Below are 17,209 nucleotides of genomic sequence, written 5' to 3'. Positions count from 1 at the left end.
AGGTGATCAATCAGAGGTTCAGGCCGTGACTCAGCAGTTCCCATACAGGCAGGATCACCTCCCTCAACCTGCTGGCCATGTTTCTTTTGATACAGCCCAGGATACGGTTGGCTTTCTGGGCTGTGAGGGTACATTGCTGGCTTATGTCCAGCTTGCCGTCCACCAGTAGTCTGTGTTGGATATCTGCAGGATGTGGACTCCACACTGCAGTGTCTGGTCTTAATATGATAGGGTTTAAAATGGTCTGTTAGTTATCTGGGAGAAAGGTATCATATATTTCAAAGGAGAGGAAACTGCCTCTGTTTCCTTTTATGCACCTTCAGGAAGTGTTGCTGAATACATGTGAGTAGGAATATGAATATTTCTGATTCAAAGTTATTTGAAACTGCCATTTTTCTTCAACAGATGGGTGGAACATACAAATAGATAACATGGTACATATAAAGTATACAATATTCTGCATACAGAAGCAAGACACATTGTAATTGCTAATTGATAGTATTTTAAAATACGATTGTATATTTATCTCAGCTTAGAGCTTACAAGAGACAGCACGTTGCCTGTCTCTTTCTGTATCTTTCCAAGACCAAGTTACAAACTCCCAGAATCTGCTGCACCGACTTTGCACAGAAGGGTGCGTGCTGTGCATGTGCACCCTTTTCACAGCTGACAGAGTTTGAAGCAAACTATATGCATGTAGAAAATGTATGCACACATTGTATTTCAAACCGAAGCACTGAGATGTGCGCCCTACCATACGTTACATGTATTGTATGTGTGGTACCTACACCAAACGTTTTGGAGAAAGTCAGTGCTTTTGCCCATACAGTCCCCAAACAATGGGAACATGCAGGAAGTTGTGTTCCTTGAGTTGGAGGGGACCCGTAAGGATCATCGGGTCCAAATGTGCTTTCCTGCATGCTCTGGACTTCCACTACCAATCCTCTCTTCTTTGCTGGCAAATATTTCTAAGGTGAAAGTGGAGCATACTGGCTGTGGCTGCAATGTGGTGCATGGTACAATGTGAAGGATAGGTACAGTTCACTGTGCACCGTGCTCATAATGCCGAGACTGCGCACTGTGCAATATGCACCTCGACGATCACATACACATGAACATACACATAATTTCCTCTGAGCACCTCATGCACTATACATAGCATGTGCTCTAAGCACTGTATGCACCGTATACGTCATGTCCCATGATCCTCCCATGCACCATGCACAGCATGCACTGTGCACCTTGAGCACCAAATCATATGCAGTTTCCTCTGTGAGCACCCTGTGCAGTACATGTATCATGTTCCCTGTGGCACTCCTTCTACCACCGTATGCATCACATAATCTGGGCACCCAGTGCACCACACAGACCATGCACTCAGCAACACGCCCATCGTGCACACAGTGCATAGCGTAACCCATGCACACCGAGCACTCGGAGCATCCTGTGCACCATGCACACCATGCATTCTGAGCACCCTGTGCATTCTGAGCATTCCGTGTACCACATGCATGCGGCACTCCATGCACTATGCACACCATGCACTCCTAGCACCCTGTGCACCGTGCACACGATGCACAGTGTGTTCTATGCACCATGTACACTGAACACACATAGTAAGTACCCTGTGCACCATGCACGTTATACGCACCATAGAATCACAGAATTGCTCAGCTTGGAAAAGACCTTAAAGATCATCAAACCCAACCACGACCTAACCATACTACCCTAACTCTAACAACCATCTGCTGAATCATGTCCCTGAGTACCACATCCAAACGCATTTTAAACACACCCAGGGATGGTGACTCAACCACCTCCCAGGCGAGCTAACACTGAGCCCCCGGTGCATTATGCCCACCTTGCACTCTGAGCACCCTTCACACTGTGCCCTCCAGGCATGACACCCACCGTGTGCCACGCACGCCATGCACACTGCACAATGAGCACAGTGCACCTTATGCATCACGTCCACCACGGAGAGCACGCCATGCATATAATATGATAAATAAATGAGTCGTAGAATCGTTTGGGTTGGAAGGGACCTTTAAGATCATCCAGTTCCAACCCCCTGCTATAGGCAGGGAAACCTCCCTCTAGACCAGGTTGCTCAAAGCCCCATCCAGCCTGGCCTTGGATGCTTCCAGGTAGGGGGATCCACAGCTTCATTGGGCAACCAGTTCCACTGTCTCACCACTCTCACAGTGAAGAATTTTTTTCCAATATCTAATCTAAATCTACCCTCTGGAAAGTTTAAAGCCACTTCCCCTCGACCTGTCGCTACCCGCCCTTATAAAAATCCCTTCCCGGCGTTCCTGTTAATAGCACACAACACGAACCCTGAGCACCCCATACCCTGTACCCACCGCGCACCGCACTCCCGGCACACCTTGCGCACTCGGGGCGCGCGCCGCCGGCAGTGGTGGGCGGGGCGGAGCCGCCCCCTCCCTCGCTGATTGGTCCCATCCTGCGGCGCGTGCGTGCGTGCGTGCGTACGTGCGTGCGTGAGTGCGTGCGTGCGAGAGGCGGGGACGGGGAGAGGAGCAGCGCGCGCGCGCGCGCGAGGTGTCTTGGGGGGGGGGGGGCCGCCCCCGCATTGGTTGCCATGGCAGTGACGTCAAAGAGTGCCGGGGACGGGGAGCGGAGACACGGAAAAGGTCAAACTAAAGGCGAGGAGGAGACGCGGCCGGGACGTGGATCTCCGGGCAGCTCGGGCAGGGCCGGGCCGCAGCCGGCCTCGTGAGCCGGGGCGGCAGCGGCGGGCGGCGGAGTGCCGTGGGCGGGTAGGGCGGGGCGAGGCGAGGCGAGGCCGCCGCTCCTTTCCCCCTGGGCACGGCCGACCCCCGCCGCATCCCCTCGCAGGTATGGGGAGGCGCCGAACCGGGCCGCCGACCGGCTATGCTGGGCCTGCGGGACCGCACGGGAGCCGGGGGGAGGGCGGGGGGTCGGCGGCCCCGGCGGTGGCGCGGAGAGATGGGGAAGGGGCTGCCCGCCGCCGCCGCTCCGTTCGGCGTGGGGGTCTTCGGGCCCCGCGCTCCTCCCCGTGAGCTTCTCCGGGCTGGGGGAGCCGCTCTGCGCCCGCCTCTGCGCCCTCCTGGGGCCGCCCCGCACCCACAGCCCGCTGAGCGGGGAGGGCGGCGGGGGGTTTGGCAATCTTTCTTCTATCTGTGGGGATGATTATTATTTTTCTGTGGGCTGACAGGAGTTATTCCCCCTCCTCCCCCCCACCTCCCTCTACTCCCAGCTTTGCATAACTCTCCTGCTGTCCCTTTCTCCCTGCACTTTGCCCTCAGCCTGGTGGTCTGTAGCATGATTGAGTCAAATTGTGAAGGACTCTTTTTTCTTTTTTTTTTTTAGTGAAAAAGCTGTATCGCAGACAAGCAGGCTGCCTAACGTTATATATTCTTACATACCTATATCCCTTTTTTTTTTTTTTTTCCCCTCACAGTGTTGCAGTAGAGCTCAGTGCTCTTATATGCCCCAGGGCACGGCCTCTCTAGCAAACCCTGGAGTGAAGCTGCTGTCAGCGTGTGGAGACTTGAGTGCCACCGACAGTCTGTTTTCTTTTTGTGTTCAGAGAGTTATGCAGAAGGACAGGAGTGACTCAGTAATAGGAACTATTAGTTGCACTGAGGCAAAACCAGGTGAAGTTATTACTTGGTTACTCTGTGACCTTGGGTCACTGTTCTGCATCTCTCCTCTGTTTGCTTATGAATCAGAAATAGTAATGCTTTCCAAAAACACACTGTGAATAAACACTAATGAGCCTGAAATGCTTATCAGCTGTAGTAATAATAGGTAGATAGTTATATTGTACCTCTGTAATAGCGTGGACAGTACAGCTAGGATTGTTTTGCTTGCAAGCTTTTCCTGTGGTAGTAACTTTGGATAGGCAGTAACTTTGCATTAGAAGACATTTTATAACTCATGGTACTGTGTGATTTGCATTGTTACAATCGTAGAATCGTGGAATGGCTTAAGTTGGAAGGGACCTTAAAGATATTGAGTTCCAACCCTCTGCTGCAGGCAGTGTTAAGTCATGTTTCATATTTTTATGCAGAAAGTTCTCTAATGGGCTTTTAAGTGATCACCATTCCACAGTGCAAATGTTTTTTTTTTTTTTTTTTTTTCTTGTTTTCTTAAAACAGCACCATTATTGCTGAGGAAACCTTGTGGATTTCTAATGGTGTCTGGTTGTCTCTGGGCAAGGTGATAGATTGAGGCTTTTGATATAGAATTTGAAGAGAGACATTCCAGTATATCTGCTCACATCTTGGCATGATCAGGAAATTACTTGGAACTGGTTTGTAGCTCACTGTGCCACCACACAGCTACGCTTGCCAGGGTTGAGTAGTAGTGTTTATGAGGTGTTGTCTTGAGGTGCCTCAGTACTTGCAAGAAAATACTGAAGTGGGTGACATAAGTTCATTACAACAAGCTGAGCAGTTGAGGAAACAGTATTTTTATTCTCACATTATAGGGCGATCTGTGTGGAAAATCAAATGCCTTAAGTGTGCCATTGGCAAACACATTCACTAGAGGAATCTGAAAACTCTGTAGGGGTTGCCTGGAGTGGTTCCTGCTGCTCTCCAGAGCAGTGCTGCCACTGCCATAGCAGGTGAGCTGGAGCTGCTGCTCTCAAGAGTGCTGAGCAGAGTCAGCTGAGTTTTCCTCTGCAGTTTTGCTGTATGCAAATTGGAGGAGGTAGCTTGTTCATTTAGTGCTCTTTGATTTTGTTTTGTTCTTTTTTTTTTGTTTGTTTTTCTGATCTATTCTGGAATGATACACCACACAGGAGCACTAACTGCCTGGTATCTGTAAGTTTTGCTTCTGAGAGTAATTTGTTCTGTAGTTTATCACTTGTCTGCTCAAGTTTGTTTGGAACTTCCATAATGCTAAATAGGACAACTGTTCTGTGTGAGGAGGAGGTGAGCACAACAGAAGACTTTTGTCTGCGGTTTAACAACAAAACTGAAAGTTGCTCTGGCAAAATGGCAATTCATTGTTAATTCATGAGATGTAGGTGCCCTGGAAAAATCAAATACCAGTTTCATAGCTACCCTTAGGCATCTCTAATTTATGCAAGCAGGGCTTGCTGAGTAGCTGCTGAGTAGCTACTGAGTCTCATTGACCTTAGTAGGTTTGCAGAGGTCGTATTTTAAGACAGATAAGTTATGCTTGAACTATTTTTTCAGTAAGTACTAGGAGCAAGTGTTTGTGTACATAATTACGTGCTTTTTTCCAATCCTCCATTACATTTTCTGTTTTTCTTTAGATTCTGGCTTGTAAGTACTACAGTAAATCCTAGAGTCTCTTTTGTTTGTGTTTTTTCTTAATCAGTCATCTTAATATTAGTAAGAAACATGAGTTTTTGAGGACAACTTCTTTTTTGGAGTCTCAGTAAAACGGTAGAAACAAAGGTTTCACAGACTGCCAGAAAGGCAGTTGTTGGATCAGGGGAACTCGGGGTGTGGGAAGCCAGAACAACCCAAACGTGTGTGAGTGACATCAGCATTTTTCTGAGCCGTTTATGCTGCTCACTTCTGTCGGTTCCCAGCAGTGCCTGTGTCTTATGTAAGCTCACACTGTACATCCTGTCCTGCTGTTCTCATGCATGAAAATCATTGGCGTTATCTTACTGTACATTTTGAGAGCTGAGCAGTGACTGGCTACTTGTCTCAAATGTCTGCATGCAAGTCTCTCACAAGCATGCTGGAGAGAGCTACGCCAAGAGCATGGTGCTGTCCTCCTAGGAGACATCAGAGGGATAACTTGGAGTGGACGCAGCTCGTCCTCTGCTCGCTCTTATAATAGGCACTATGAAGTAATGCAGCTACTGAGGTAATTGTACTGCTGCAGACAGAAGTCCTGATCTGTATCACGCGCAGATGGACCACTAATGCAGTTTCGATGGCTGGTGATAAAAACAGACATAGAAAACAAAGGACAATGGTTTCAACAGAGGCTTTAATAATGTTAGGACTGGAAAAGAGAGGCTTTTATATACTCTTACTGTGCACTGCTTGTTACAGGTCTTGGAAGGAAACCGTGCCTTCAGGTGGGCTGATGCTTTACCCTTGTTCCTGTAGTTAGCATTTAGTGATGCATAATGAAGTACTGTCACTGGATGGGTGAAATTGGAGCAAACCTCCAATACAAGGCTTCAGAAACAAACATTCCCTCTATTTTTTTTTCTTGCTAAACCTATCTGTAATCATCAGTCATAAAATCCTGCAGTAATGCGATATCTGTTAATGCAAAGTAAGTTGGCCACCTTCTTTAAATGCTACCCAGTACTTCAGTTACGAAGCAAAGCTGCCTCTACTTCTTAAATACTCTTGTGTCTTCATACTGCTCCTGCAGTATGGAGGAGACAGGTTTCTCCTTCTGCTCTGGTGAACGCGCTTGTGTGGCACTGTGGCTTGTTTGGGGGGAGCTGTGTTTGTAGGTCTGTAGTTCGTTACAAGCACTGATGGGAAAGGCTGACAGGCAGGAGAGGTGCACCTGGGTAGGAGTGCATTTGTGGAAAGGCCTTGAAAGATTCCTTCATTCCTTCTTTGTGGCTTCCCAGTGTGATCTGTTCCGTGCCGCGTGAAACAATTCCTCATTGTGCTGGAGTGTAAGACTTAACAAGGAAACCGGCCATCTGAAGAGGAACAGGTGCAATGCTCTGATGCTTAGAAGCTACATAAATTCCTGAGTGAACAGCTATTGCAGAGTGTAAGGTAATTTATTGGCAAAACATCTAAGAAGGTCTTGAGTTTTTGTTTTGAGTAGGGAATTGAATGATCTCTGCTGCCTTTATCACACAAATCTAGGAATGCAGTGGCTCTTTTTAGTGCTTTTTGTTATTTTTGGGGGGATATGAAAATACATTTTAGGAGCGTATGCAGGAGGATGGTCTTGCAGCAGCCATAAAAACTTGTAAGACAGCACCTGCATGTTGTGCATCTGGGATTCTGTGGCATTATATTTGATTGCTCTGTGGATACTTACGTGACTATCAGAATGTACATCTATGTTGTCCATATTCAGTAGCCTTTTCATTTTGTTCATGTGGATCTATTCAGGATGCTCAAATCTGCTAAAATATTTATAAGAAAGTTGGCCCTCGGAGCATGTTTCCCACAGGATGCAGTGGGTGTCAGGGCTAAAGGTCAGTGCAGACAAAGTAAAGCGAAGGCTCTTTTGGATTTATTTTCCTTCTTTTTTCTTTCTTTTTTCTTCTGAAAGAAAATTCTCTCTGTAAAGAAGCATGGAGCTTTTCTGTGCAACTTCCTAAGTTTCCATACACTAAGAAGTGGGAATGGACCTGTAAATACTTAAGTTTTCTATTGAAACTTTTCTCCTTTTCTTTAGGAGAGCAGAAAAAAAAATAAGTGACAACCCCAAATCAGTGCAGTTAATACATTCATGGACTCTGAGCATGGAAGATCCTGGTGTAAATGAAAAAAGCCAGATGGAGTTTTAAGTGACTGTCATGTACAACTTAAGAAACGCACATTCCTGATACTAATAAAAGGGCCAGATTGGAGCTACATAATTCATCCCAGTGTCCTTTTCAACACATGATAAGATTTGGCTGCAGCAGTCGTAGAGCTAATGGAGACAACTGTCAGGTTCTACAAAGCAGTGGATTGTTTGCCTAAAATAAAAATACCTACGTGATTATTTCTGTACGTATATTTGTGTCTGCTGGTGATCAGTACTCACGTCCCAGTTCAAATGGAAGATAAAGGGAGCTGATTTGCTCTTGAGTCTCCTTATTGCTTTAAGTATCTATATAAATGTGATATATGTCTGTATATAAATTACTCCTATTAAATACACATTTTAAGATGGAAAGTAAATGTTTTTTGTTATTTTCTTTAGGAGTTAGACAGCAAAACTTGCTCTCCTTTGGAGTTCATTTGAAATGTAGTGACTGATGAATGGCCAAGGAGCAATTCTGCAGTTATGTTTATTCACTGTATGTATTAGTGACCTGGAAGAAGTGTGCAGGAAGGGGCTAAAGCAAAACTGCTTCTGAGATGGCACAGTGTCTGCCTCCAACACATAGGAGGAGGAGTGGGCAGATGGCAGTCAGAACAAAACAGGTGAATAATCAAGACTGGGAACAAGCTGAGTAGACTGTGCAAGCATGTGTGGTATTTGCAATTTTGATTTAGTTACTGTGATAGGGATTTAATTATTTTATGATCTGTGCAAGAGAATGGTAAGAAAATCATGAGCTTGCCCTGTTGTAATGGTGGAAATATGCCTGCTGTTGTCTGAGGGGGCTTCTGGGAGGAACTGAAAGGTCAGAGCCTTTGGGGCTGAGAGAACTTAGGGCAAAACAAAAACCACTTGTTCAGTGTTACAGATCTCACCTGTAAGTTTATTCGGCTTGTTTTGGTGTTCGTAGCATGAGATGGTATTAATGCTCCACGACATTACTGCCTGGATGCTACAGATATCCTGTGTCATGAGAGATTTTGCTGAAACAAATTAGAGATAGCAAGATGTGTTTGTGATATTTCAACTAGATAAAAGAAGTTCTGTAACTGGTTTGAAAACTTTCTAGACTAGACAGCTACCCATTGTGTAGCTCTGATCTCTTCCAGATTGTAGCCTGGAGGCACTACTGGAATGATGAAGAAAAAAGGGATTGTAGTGATGAGTGATTGATCCCTTAACCCTTAGCAGCGTGCTAGGTGTTATACTGCAAGAAAATCCACAGGTAGAAATGCTATCCCCTCTCACTTTGTTAAGGAAATGTAGGCTATCACTTTGTTATAATTATGATGGAGGCTATCATCTGTAAGAAATCCATTGAGATAATACTGATGAGCTTCATGGTAGCTTGTCAAATCAATCTTTTTTTTTCTGTATATGTCTCTCAAAATATTCTTTGTTTCTTTTTTAGGGAGTTCAGTAACTTGGGACACAGCAGTGAGCTGCTCTAACTGGAGAACACTCTTCTAACCCTAAAGGGGAATCGCTTTGTCTAAGATAGCACTTAATGAGCAGAAGCACAACCCATCTTGCAGTTCAGAGCTTACTTGGTACAGGTGAACTTGCTATGCTTGAAATTACTCTTCCATAATATCAGTTTGCTCCTTGTATACTGTCATCTTAAGATACCTCAGTCTGAGGTAAAGAGTTTTGCTGCATGAGGAGGTTGAGGGAATTAAGGCTGTATTTCTGCCGAACTGAAGGCTAGAAAGATAAAGGAAAAAAGATTAACATATTCACAAGGAGTGCTTTAGATATGATTTCTTCCTGTCTGAGGACACACTGAATCCTGTGGGAATGAGGCAGCTGTACTACTAAAACGCACTTCAATTCTAATGTTTCATACTGAATCATTGCTATAAGAGGTATTAATGGAATTTGTAAAAACGTTAGCATTTACATAAAGAATATAGAAATAAGTTCACCCAGAACATCCTTTTGCTGTGTGAGAGCTGTGTGGAAAGTGAACAAACACTTGAAGCTTAACGTGAGTATAATAAATCAAAATGCCAAATGAAGCTCTGAGGACTTCCATCTATTCACTTCATTGTTTCCTTTGCAGATATAGCACAACTCGGCCAAATGCAGGGTTGTCATTGTTCTGATGTTCAAAGTGTTTCTAAATGTTCTTCAGGATGGAGCTTTTCTCTTTGCATTGTCTTACACTGTTTATTAATTGTTCAGTGCATTACACTAAGCATTTCTATAAGCAGAAGTCATGGTTTAAGTCCTCAGTTCGGAGTAATTGGTGAGGTGCATTGTGAGCTGTTGATGACCTACAGAAAAGGCTCAAATTTGTACCTTCTGGAAACTGCTGTTTCCCAAAGCTGATGCTTGGCAACAGAAGATGCCCTGCTGACCCTCTGCAGCTTGGCAGAAAGTGTTCTGAGTGCGTGAGCTTCCAAAGCTTATATCCCAGGGTACAGACTGCTCAGGGCTGCTGGCTGGCACAGTGCATTTCCATCAGTGTAAAATGGAGGTCACAGTTCAGTGAAGTATAATTTGGAAAAAGATGGTAAAAAGTAGAACAGATTAAAAACTCGGTTTTGGCATTTAAGCAAGTGATGACCTGTCTAGATATTGAACTGCTGTTAGCTGGGATTTCTGAGATGTAGCTCAGCTGTTGGACCTGGAGAGGCTGTGTTTGCAGCAGTAGTTTCATGTCAGCTTTAGCTTTGATAATTTTTGGTTAAGTATTTAAAGATTGCTGTGAATTCTCCATCACAGTTTCTTATGAGTTCCTTTTGTTTTGTACTTACTCTGTGGTCACAAAAGCTGCTTATTGTTCATGGCTTTTCCTAAAGATGGGCATCTTTGTGCCTATTCACAGAATGGCCATGGTTGGAAGAGACCTCAAGGATCTCCATGAATCTCCAACTCCCCTGCCACAGCAAGGCCACCAGCCTCCATATCTGATAGACCAGGCTGCCCAGGGCTTTATCCATCCTGGCCTTTAACACTGCCAGGGATGAGGCATCTCAAGTGCCTAAAGGCTGTTGCTTTTTCTTTCTATCCATATTTACTCTGCTGAGTGGTCCATATTTGATGTGCATCATTGCTTTGAACATACTCTTACAACATGCTCATCTACTCTAGTGTGATGTGTTCTGCTAACCTCGTGTTTTCTGAGAGTATTTTCAGATATTGATATAAACCACATATTATATATTATTAGCACTGCTGCTAAAACTTGATAACTGATCTGATCGTATATAGATTGTGATTGATATAGATTGAAATCTACTGCTTTTGGAGGCTTGGTTAAATAATTATTTTGGATGTTTCATAGAATCATAGAATTGCTTGGGTTGGAAGGGACCTCAAGGATCATTAAGCTCCAACCCCCCTGCTGCAGGCAGGGCTGCCAGCCTCCTTATCTAATACTAGACCAGGCTGCCCAGGGCGCCATCCAACCTGGCCTTGGACACCTCCAGGGATGGGGCATCTACAACCTCTCTGGGCAGATTTAACTAATAAAACTTCTTTCTTCAGTATTAATATTGTGTTTACCTCTAGAAGGATAACTAAACACTTTTTCCATCAAATTAGTTTAAGACAAGAAACTTTACAGTGAACTCATTTGGAATATAAATTATCCCAACACGGTGTTTTCCAGAATTTGTTTTCTCAGGTTCTCTTGTCTTAGCTCCCAGATTTCTCTGTAGGCCAAGGACACCATTCTTTTAATACAGTGCCTTGCTGAGGAGAACTAAGCTGTCTGTTGATTGGGGTGCGTTAAGGTCACTGGAACACTGGGATGTTCTGGTATTTGGGAAGGCAGTTCTGCAACTTGTCCCTTATTTGTTCTGTGTCAAAGGAGCATTACTTTGAGGAAATACCAAGGGAAGTTAAGGTGACTAGAGCTTCACGAAGGTTGGTCTGCTGTATCTGTAGGGTTTTTAGTAGAACCAACAACTAAGCAGCTTGCAAAGTTCAACACTTGAATCAGCTGTGAGATAGGACAGATTCTTTCCACCAGGTTATTTGTGATATAAGAATACTGGCATCATCATACAACCAAACCTCTGCTGTAGTTCTTAAAGACTGTTAATCATCAATTAAACTGCACCAAAAGAGTGTTTTCCTAAGTCAGCACTTCATGAAGAAAAGGTCAGTAGTAGTTTTATGTCCTTTTGTTGATACGTTATAAATGTACTAGTGTAGAAGTCTACTTAATAGTGTAGGTAGTTCATAGTATGCTGATAACGGAAACTGTCTGTCAGCTTCAGTCACTTCCTCAACCCACTGTAGCAGCAGAATTTATTTTACCTGTCTTGGTAATACTTGTGCAGTTAGGAGTTCCAGATCACTGGAGACTGAAGTACTGCGATACGCAGATTATTGGTAACTTTGATCTTTTCTATTTTTTAAGCTGTATGTGGAGGATGGAATTCGTTTGAAGAATCCCACTTTTAAATAGTAGAGTATCAATCACAGAATCACAGAATCACAAGGTTGGAAATGACCTGCAAGATCATCTAGTCCAACCACCCTCCCATTCCTGTCAGTGCCACAAGCTACTAAACCATCTCTCGCAGCTCCTCATCCAGGCGCCTCTTGAACACTGCCAGGGATGGAGATTCCACCACCTCCCTGGGCAGGCCATTCCAGTGCCTGATCACCCTCTGAGAGAAAAAGTTTCTCCTAATATCCAACCTAAACCTTCTCTGGTATAACTTCTTGCCATTTCCTCGGGTCCTACTATTTGCCTGGGAGAAGAGGCCAGACCCTTTTGCACCACAACCTCCCTTCAGGAAGTTGTAGAGTGCAATGAGGTCTCCCCTGAGCCTCCTCTTCTCCAGACTGAACATTCCCAGCTCCTTCAGCCTCTCCTCATAAGACTTGTGCTCCAGACCCCTCACCAGTTTCGTTGCCCTTCTCTGGACACGCTCCAGGGCCTCAATGTCTTTCTTGTAGTGAGGGGCCCAAGTTGGATGCAGAAGGATTAAATGTGAGATTGTTTGCATGTGGAAAAGATGTTTGATGGCAAATACAAATGCTAATTTTCTTGCACTTAATTGGAGCATAAGATAGTTGACTGTGGGACTGTGTAAAGACAATGAGTTTTGGTCTGTTACTGATGCTGAAGTATATTCTATACAGTGACTAGTGCTCATTATTCTGGTGCTGGTTACATTGTAGTTTTTCAAATTGAGAGGCAGATCACAAACTCCACATGAAATTGACCTTTTAAAACTGATTTCCTAGAGTAGTTTCTTGATGTTTTTACTACTTTTCCATTGAGTTATTGTGGTTTCCACGGGCTGCTGCTTGAGGTGCAACAGTTCTGTAAAACCAAGTGGGAATTTGTAGCTGGTTACTAGAAATGAAGAATAAAAGCAATGGATTTGTCTGAACTGAATGTGACTGGAGTCCTATGAGAAGGTATTTTGTTTTTCTTATAGGCACATTATTGTTGTTCATATATGAATATGTGGGAATGAGTTGGTATGGTTAAAGTTACTTCTCTTTGTTTTCTTCCTAGTTTTGTGGTTCATTCGTGTTGGAGAGAGTCCTTCCTTTTAATGCATTTTGTTCTCTAGGGAAGTGCACTTTAAATCTAGGTAGAACCTAATTTATCATGTAGAGCCTTGAGACTTAATGATGTTTCTGTGTGGGAGCTCCTCTCTGGGTTTGGCTTGAATCTTGTGGGCAGACTTTACCACAGACCTGTACCTTTCACCTAATGCAGTAATTGTTGTTTGTCTGTTAATAACCAGCCACCTTGGTTAGTGGATTTTGCAAATACTTTTTAGGAATTCCATTGTTCAGAAATCTGTTGCACTGCCAAGTTCTCCAAGGGAGGTTTTCTCTTAGGTGCTGTAGATGTTTTGGAATGCTGAGGAATGTTTCTGTTTGGTTTTGTGTTGTTTTGGTGTGCCTTCTGCTTCTCTTTAAGGTCAGAATGCTTTCTGGACTGATCTGTACTATCTGCATACCAGCAGGTGGAGCATTGGTAGCATAAGATGGGCTTCTGTCACTTAGTTTCAGGTGTCTGGGAGGAACATAGTTCCTTCAGCATTTTAGAATAGTGATCTCCATGGAGGTGGAAGCTGCTGACTGTTTGGCATTAACAAAAAATGTTGAAAGACAATTTTCAGACTTGCAGGAGGGGTGAACTTGGATGCAGAGAGCAAAAGGCAGCTCGGTGTTTCTCTGTTTTTTTTCAAATGCCAGTTACCTGCTGCAAGGCGTGGAGGTATTGAAGCTACCTCTGAAAGACTGTGAAGCTATTAAGGGAACAGAATTTTGCCAAGTTTGTGGGGAACTGTTTGCTGCAAAGTGAGAAGAGGTTCATGTTGTGGTTTCACAAGTCACCTGCATTGATTTGAAGTTGTGTTGCCACCGAAACAGACAGTCCTGCCCTACACAGTTGCTTCGTGCCAGGGACTGCCCTGCCATCCAGTAACTGAGGCCACCTGCCTGCAGAAAACTGATCTTTTTTTTTCCCCTCACCAGGATTAGTTTGCAGCTAAATATAGTGGTTGGTCCCAGTAACTGGCATCGTATTTTTATCAGATTCCTGTAAGGATGGAGGAAGCAAGCATCCCTCAGCCAGAAGTGAGGACAGGCAGGGCTCCTGTTCTGCTACCCTACTGTTCCTATGATCAATCTAAATCAGCCTGAAATCACTGTGTAAGTACTACAGCAGTCTTTTTGTGTCTTTGGAAAGGTACCTTATGGTAATGATGTCAGCCTAATGAGAATGATGGTAAACAAGATTTAATATCTCTGAGTGAAGTTCATATTACAGAGTTGTCTTTTGAGGTGTGACCCAGATCTCAGCTGCATGGATTTTTGCATTCGTACATTACTCTGTATTTTTCAGACATGCCTATATGTCAAGTGTTTGGGTTCTGTGACTTAAAATGTAGCTAGTAAGAAGGGCCTCAGGATTGACTTTGGAATGACTTTACATCATTATCTGCAGAACATCTGTTGCTAGAAGTTGTGTAGTGGCATTCTTTGTTGCTGATCCTGCTTTTTCTCCTAAATGTATTTATACATATTTAATCTATTTTCCTGTTTGGTTTGTTTGTTTCATGTGAAAAGCAGAAAGAAGGAAGATGAATCTTCATTCCTTTAGGGTACTTTTACCAAGATTGAAGTTGGGAATATTTTTCTAACAGATCTCCCACAATTTTTGGAAATTCTGCTTGGAGCAGTATTGGGTGTAATTTGGCAATGTGAGTTTAGAATGTTTTTTGTGACGTGGTGAACATCAATATGAACCTTGGAATGGGCCTGTGTGTTTCCAACTTCTTAGAAGAAGTACTGCTTAATGAAACCTTGCATGAAGGTGTTACTTTGTATTGCAGCGCTGTCTTGCATCTTGCAACTTCAGAAAAGATTTCCTGCCCCAGGTGTTTCTCCTGCCTCATTGATGCTCATTGGATATATAAACTTGCACAATAATCTAGAGGCCACTTAGGAGATAACGTGGCTTAGTGGGGAAGTCTTGGTGATAGGTGGACAGCTGGGCTGGATGATCTTGGAGGTCTCTTCCAACCTTGGGGATTGAGGAACCCCATCTGCTCCAAAGTTTCCCAACTGCTTGTTTATTGGTTTAATTCTGTTTATTAGTAAAGCTCTGCACTTGTACTGTGACAAAAGAGCAGTTTGGTGGGTCATAGAGTAAGTCACCTGCATGTTGTTTATTATGGTTTGAAAAGCCATATTTAGAGTTGGTGGGAAATAAGATCTAGTAGGGAAAGCAGAGAGACCAGAAATCTGTAATCTGTCCTTAAATGTGAAGATTTCTTGCATGTTGCTGAAGAGTGGTGTTTTAAAAATTCCCTCTTCAAAGTAGTTGTGGGAGTAGTTTTGTGGGAGACATTACATCTATTTCAAATTGAAGACAGCTGCTACAAACAAAAGTGAAGATGTCTTTCGTGGTGTCTACTCTCAAAGATGTTGGTGTAAAATAAGAATCTGGAGGGGTTTTTTGAAGAGTATTGCTGGTGATGTACGAAGGTGACCCGCAAACTCTCACTGTAGTAACGATTGCCTTTTCCTTTTGTAGTCCAGCAGCTAACTGTTACATTGTTCCATGTAAGGAAATACAAATCAAAACCAACAGATCCACTCCTCCCATATTTACAGACTAGAAAGTCTGTTTTGCTGCTCTGAGTAAGAAACTATGTATGGAGGTGGCTTGATGCTACAGCAAATGTTGTTTGAGAGGCTATGAAAATAGTAGCTTTCTAAAGATATTTGTCAGATCTTTTGTGCAATTGACTTGAGAATATGAGGAAACATTTTCAAAATGAACTGTTTTGCCAGTGGGTTGTGTCTCTTTCCAGTTACTGTCAGTAAATCCTGAAAACTGATTTTTCTGATTTTCCTGAGAGCAACTTGGTGAAATCTTACATTTTGGAAATAAATGTTTTAAGAATTACTGATTTATTTTTTTTGCTGTGGTATCATTTTTTGTTTTGCTTTTGATATTGATGCTTGAGCAGATGCTGTGATGACATGCTGTCCTTGTGTGGACTCTTTCCTTTGGGGTGGCAGGCTGTGTACATGTACTTAAAAGAATGGGCCTGATGCTTATTACTGCACAACAAAACTTTTTTTTAGTGCTGCACACTTACATGATGTCTGTGACTTGCATACTCGCTGGGTTGTGTTTTATTTTCTGTGAGTAATGTAGAAGCTGTATATATTTTACTGGGACCAAGGTTAAGATTCAGAGTTTTGCACAGATCACCTCTGTCTGATGTCCTTCAAGGTTTAATTGTGATGGAGGAGTTGAGCTTGCACTTCACACCATAAGGAAAAGTTGTTGTAACACTGCACTTCCACCCAAGTCTGCTTCCTTCAGTAACGATCTCAGATTCTGCTTATCAAAATTGTGCACATGAGAATTTGTCATACCTGTGACTCAAAGGGTTAAAATATGTTCACACCGAGCTGCACTTAGAACTGTTGTATTGTGTTCCCTTTAGATCTCTTGGTGGCCTGGCCCAACTCGTGTATTTCTTTACCAGCTTTTCTAGCAGTAGAGTAACATGGTGTAGTCTTAATTGTTGCGTTGCTGATCTTAACATCCAAAGTGCCTTTGGTCAGCAGAGGTCATCAGTAGGACTCTGTGGTATTGATGACTCATTGGAGTTCTCAATTGCTCTGTTTCCAGCAGTGTTACAGAGGATTACTTGTGGTAGTGCTTATGGCAGCTGGTATCACCAGAGAGTTACAATCTTAAATGGGAGCGAATAGTCATTAAATGAAGCATTCTAAATGTGCTGTCCTTTTGGAGTGTGCTACATCAGACTGGGCTGATAGTCAAAAAGGGGGGGTTAGGGGGGGATGTGAAAACAGCCTATCAGCTGAGATGTGTAGCTTCTCTGCTCTTGATTTCTAGTTATTTTAGGGAAGGTTTTTCCATTCACTCTTGACCATTTTTGAGTCAACAGGAAGGGCTTCAGTGTTTTGCCCTGAAAAACACATCCAGTGCCTGATGGACTTTCTTGCTTTAAATTTAAGAATTTACTTTCAGATTAACTTCTTATGAGTAGAGCTCATCTGATATTATTCCAAACAGCATCTGTTAAAGGTATTCTGTATTCTATTTCTTGTCAAGTCCTAGGGTTGGTTTTGCCCTCCTGTGTCTTCCTTCTGCTCCCCTTAAAAGAAACTATCAGATTAACTTCTTCACATTCAGTGGTGTGAACTTTCTTTGTGTGTTCCAGATTGAATATAAGATGTAGATGAT

The sequence above is a fragment of the Lagopus leucura genome, unplaced genomic scaffold, assembly GCF_019238085.1.
Source record: "Lagopus leucura isolate 7727_CA_CO unplaced genomic scaffold, USGS_WTPT01 Super-Scaffold_100002, whole genome shotgun sequence".
NCBI classification, from domain to species: Eukaryota; Metazoa; Chordata; class Aves; order Galliformes; family Phasianidae; genus Lagopus; species Lagopus leucura.
The sequence above is the reverse complement of the archived record's forward strand: the minus strand, read 5'-3'. Positions refer to the sequence as shown.